The sequence below is a fragment of the Hemibagrus wyckioides genome, linkage group LG06 (assembly GCF_019097595.1).
Source record: "Hemibagrus wyckioides isolate EC202008001 linkage group LG06, SWU_Hwy_1.0, whole genome shotgun sequence".
Classification (NCBI taxonomy): domain Eukaryota; kingdom Metazoa; phylum Chordata; class Actinopteri; order Siluriformes; family Bagridae; genus Hemibagrus; species Hemibagrus wyckioides.
Window position 1 is genome coordinate 37,136,124 of NC_080715.1, and position 5,596 is coordinate 37,141,719.

At 38.3% G+C, this 5,596-nt stretch overlaps 1 pseudogene; it reads left to right on the forward strand.

The window, feature by feature from the left end:
- The first annotated feature begins 2,690 nt into the window (after nt 1-2,690).
- Nucleotides 2,691-5,025, forward strand: LOC131354083 (carbohydrate sulfotransferase 12-like; annotated as a pseudogene).
- Nucleotides 5,026-5,596: the final 571 nt, after the last annotated feature.

The following is a 5,596-nucleotide window of genomic DNA, read 5'->3' on the forward strand; positions in this document are numbered from 1 at the left end:
CCATTTGAGACTGCTTCAGTATAAATGGTTAAGTAGACAATACATCACTCCAGTTAAATTACATCACTTCAACCCGAATATTCCTGATACTTGCTACAAATGTAAACAAGAGAAAGGAACTTTATTCCACTGTATGTGGGAGTGCACTAAAGTTAATTGCTTCTGGGTTAAAATATTGAATATTATAAGTCAAATCATTGGTAAAGTAATTCCTCATGATCCCAGGTTGTGTATATTGCATATCTGTCCTCTGAATTTCAAAACCACCAAACATGAAAGACTGTTGTTAATTCTTTGTTTGTTGGAGGCTAAGTGGGTGATTGCATGTTCTTGGAAAGAAGAAGAAAGCCCTAGCGTGTCCCAATGATAAAGTGGATGACCTCATGGCTTGCACTAGAAAAGATTACTTACTTTTTGAAAAACAAACCCCATGTTTTTTGGTCCATCTGGAAAGTGTTCTTTGACTTTTTGGAAAGTCTAGATGGTGTCTCTTTTGTGGAATTGTTGGACACTGAGAGTATATAGACAAGTGTGTTATTTTTCTATATATCCTTTCTTTTATTTTCTTTTATTTTCTCGGTTTTTTTTCCTGTTAAGGGTATTGAGTTGTCTTTGTAATCATTTATGCGTGGTTACTTTTTTTGTTTACTTTGTTTTGTTTGTTTTTATTTAAACTTAAAAAAAACTTAAACCATTGTTCTAACCTATGTGCCAATGTACGGCAAGTAAAATTGTAGAAATGGTCTCATATGCAGCAGGTCCAAAGTAATAGCTTTGGCAGCTTCAGTCATAAGCCAAGCACCCTCTGTGCCTGGGCAGCAGAGAGGCATTGGTCTGGCCAGATGTCCTTTACGGCAGAAAGGATGGAATCCCCACAAACAGGAGACATCATGGCTGAATCCCAACTATCCCCAAGAAGGTTGTTCTTAGAGAGGGAGAAACCAAACACTTCACTGGGTTGAGCCTAAGACCAAGGGACCTCATGTGGGCAAGCCTGGCATCTCAATGCTTGGCTGCCACTTCCCCGAGACTGAGCCCAGATGAGCCAATCATCTGGATAATTACATGAACATGTACATAGATGACCTGGTGTGCAATGATGACAGCAGCCACCTTGCACTTTGTGAGGTTGAGCAATAATACTAGGCCTAAATGGAGAACCCTGCACACACAGGTCTAAAATTGTTCTTGGGAACCAAGAAATGCTAGCTGTAAAGCCAGAGGCTCGACCTGGGAGGGGAATATGCTTTAGCTTTCTTGCCTCAGCAGGCCTGGCTGGGGCCGGTGGCTTCTGATTGATAGCCTTAGCTCCTCATGCAGTGAGGGAAGAACAGGCCCTTAGGAGATCAAGGTTCAATAGGAGCCCAGACTTTCTCCATGGAGCCGATAAAGGGGAGAGATAGCTTGCAAGCGTCTCTTCAACCCTAGCCATCGCCGCATGTTCATCTAGGCCCACAATGGCTGATTAGCCAGCATTCGTCAACAGTCTTTGTTTGGGTTCGGAGAAGTCGCAAAGTGAGCTCCCGAGCCAAAGTGGGGTAATCCAATAAGGGAGAGAGGACAAGAGAAAGGGAATCACATGTCACTTGTTCTGCTAACTCGACCTGCGAGACCCATGATTTAAGTCGGCACTCTGCCTCAGCGGACGTGGGACCCGGGCCATGAGGCACAGGCTTTTGGCTGGAGAAAACAGGCATGCGAGAGAGCCCTAGAGAGTCGCGTGTGCATGCTCCACACAGAGCGCTTCCTAAAACAAAGAAGCTGGAATAATGTGCCGTAGATGTCCTTTTATGGTCTTGCTGGTGCGCTCTGCTTCATCACGACCTACTCGAGCCGATAAATCAGAGCTTCAGACACAACTTCCACAAAGAAGCATTCCCATAGCATCAGCCATGGCGCAGCATCGAGTTCCCCCGAAAGGGAAACACCTTCTGACCAATCAGATTTAAAAATTCAAGATCACGGTGGAAAAAATCCTGATCATGACATTTTCAATTGCTTCAGAATTAAAAAGAAGGTGGAAATCATGGACCAAACTTTCTTGTACCAAACTGAACAACTGTTTACTCAAGATTTGGGGCAGAAGTCATGCATTTTCAGCACCTGAGTTCTTCAGATGTTTTTTGCCACAAGGAGGTGCCAGAAGTTTACTTTATTGCTCCTAATTTACCCTGAGTGACATAAAATTTATTACATTGCAGAAATATTTTTTTAGTGAGTGAACACAACTTGATTCAAGAAAAAATTAATATAATTTCTCTATAACATATATAGACCATTAGGCATAGACATTTCATGCTTTAAATTCTCTTCTTCTATTGGCTCTTGTTTTATTAGCTTCTATATGCTTGAAATAAGAAAATTAGAATATTTTTAACCTCAAACCAAAAAAACACTCATATATGTTTAAAAATTTATAGTGTAGTTTCTATTTTATTATACTTCTGCACCTTTCTGTACCTAACATATATTTTAGTTAACAACAACAGTGGCTGTGTTTATTATCAGTAATAAGGATGTGAATCTCATTAAACCTGGCAATGTTATAAATTTGTAGGTGTGACCCTAGAAAATGGATGAGCACAGGAAAAGAAATTCGGCAAAGAAACAAAAAATCCAGAAAAAAAACAAAAAAAACAGTCACCTGACAAGTTGAACAACTCCGCCCCTGCTAATAAACGTCAGTTCAGAGCTGTTCAGAATGCTGAGTCTCTTTCAGAAAGAGGTTCTCTCAGGTACCAGAAAACATGAGCAAGTTTAAAAATTTGTACTTTGTTTTAACACTGAGCTTCGTTTCCTTGATAGTTTTTATATACAATAAATCAGAAAATGGAAGTGAAGCAAATATCTATCCAAAGACTGACCCGGAAACTGGAACCCAACCACGGCTGGACACTGTCGAGGACAGGAGATGTGAGGGGAAGATCCACACGAGCCCACTGCCACTGAAGCTGAAGCACCGACAGTACTCAAGAAAGATGCTGCTTTATAAACAATGCAACAATAACTTGGACATCAGTGGCAAATGGGCAACATTTGACAACATTCCCCATGAGGAGTTGCACAACCTGCTAGTGGACGACAGGCATGGAATTATCTATTGCTACGTTCCAAAGGTCGCTTGCACCGCATGGAAACGGACTATGATTGTTCTGAGTGAGAGTCTGAAGGTGTACGGTGTACCTTACAGTATCCGTCTAGACATCCCCATCAAGGACGTTCATGGATCTTCTCTACAGCAACTTAATGCATACCCCAAGGCAGTAATGAAACAAAAATTTGAGACATACCAAAAGTTCATATTTGTGCGAGATCCTTTTGTCAGACTGATTTCAGCCTACAAAGATAAGTTTCAAAGCCCAAATCAGATATATTATGAAACTATTGGGATAGACATATTAAAGAAATTTGGAAATGTCTCTAATCCGCCAGCATCTGTAGAGCAAGCGCACACTCAAGGCATTGTTCCGTCTTTCTACAACTTCATTCAGTATATCCTGAGCCTCCCAGCAGGAAATGACACAGAGTTTGATGAACACTGGTGACAAACAGTTCACTTGTGCCATCCATGTGAGATCGATTATGACTTTATTGGGAAAATGGAAACTATTGAGGAAGATGTTGATCATCTGCTGCGAATACTCAGAGTCGATAACATTGTCGACTTCAAACCGTGGACAAGAAGTAAAACAGAGCAGAATGAAATAAAGACCTGGTTTTCCAACATCACCATAGAGTGGAGGAGGAAACTCTATGATATTTATAAGGCAGACTTTAAACTGTTTGGATATGAAAATCATGACAATCTAGATGATCCTAATCCAGAAAACTTTATATGAATCACGTTGTTTGTTGTGTTGTGTTATGTAGTATGATTATTGTTTCTTGACATTAGTAGCTTCGTTATATTTATTGATTTGAATGTCAGGGGTGTCATGGTGACGGAAAATCTTATTCCTGTTTCTCACACTACATTTGATTTGTTTGACTTCTGTTTTTCTTGTTGTATGTTTTAACAATTAAAGATCTCATAATTACCCTGGACAATACAAATGAAGATATTTCTGTTTTTTTTTTTAAATTGCTTCAAGACACTAAGATTCCTCTTAATAAGCCAAAAGTATAAGAAGAAAATTGCTGCTTGATGTTTCATGCTATAAATAATTTTTGTACCTGATGTTATTGTGTCAAGTTTTGTAAATTATTTTTTCCCTGTAAATTATATTTCTGCATCATCAGAATTTTAAGTAGTAGGACAACCTGAAGAAAAAAAAATAAATCGAAATAAATAAATAATAATTGTCAGTGTGAAATTACAGTGTATATAAATAAAGTGGAGAAACATTAAAAAAAAAAGAGACTGAGCTGACCTATTTTTCCAACATGACCATTGGGTGTTGGATGATATTTATAAGGCAGACATAAGATACTTTGAAAATCACAACACTCTAAATGATACTGATCTGTAACTCATGATCTGAATCATGTTGTTTGTTGTGCTGTGGTTTGTAATATGATTAATTACCTTTGATTTAAATGTCAGCGATTGCAAAAGTGTGTACATACCTAATCTTGTGCAATTTGTTGAAGCACAACTTTATTTTTTTATTACACCATTCACAAAATATTGCCAATATTTTCACACACTTTCTTTAAACAACTTTTTCAACACATTTAAATGTAAGCGCCTCTCTTATGCACAGCCTGCTTCAAGTCACGCTACAGATTTTTCATTGGATTTTTAGTTGCACTCTGGTTAACTCATTCAAAAACATTGATCTTTTGGTTAAGCAATTCCTTTGGTGATGTATGGAGGTTTGCTTTGCTTTCATTCCCACTTACAGACAGGTTTTGCACTAAATTTGACTGTTTTTTCTAGCTATTCATGAATCCCTCCAAGATTTCCCTGAAGGAACAGAACAAGAATGAAGTCTATGACTTTTAGTTTTAAGTTTCAAGAGGTTTCTCCCCTCAGGCTCCTCTTTAGGAGGTGAAATGCTACCCAGCCGGGCTCAGGTTTGATGACTTGACTTAGTCTTAAACTGTCCACTTTTTACCCTTATACAGTCCTTTGTTGTGTTGGCAGTATGTTTTGGATTGTTGCCATGCTGCATAATGAGGTTCCTCCTGATTAATTTGGATAAATTTCTTTGTAAATTGGCAGACAGTATGTTTCTGTTTCTCTGTTTAGAAACAGTTACTTATGATTCAGTTCAATCATAAGTAAACATTAGGAAGCCTGTTTACAAATAGCCATGCAATCTGTATTTCTATCATCTGTTGTTGTCCTTGGGCAACCTGTTCTGTCAGAACATTCACCTCATTTTTGTAGGACATTCCAAATTGTTGTATTGGCTACACCCAAAGTACACCCAATGCCATACCTCTTATTGATTTTCTCTTTTTATTCAGCTTTTAATTAATGGCTTGCTTTACTACTAAATATAGCTCTCTGGTCTTCATATTGGTTTATCCTTTTTTTTTAAAGATCAAATGCTGTCTTCCCAAGAAAAGGTGAAAGTTTAGAATTAAGAGTAGATATTCAGAGCTATTTATTTTTGAAACAATCAGTATGTCCCTGTGTTGCCTCATATCA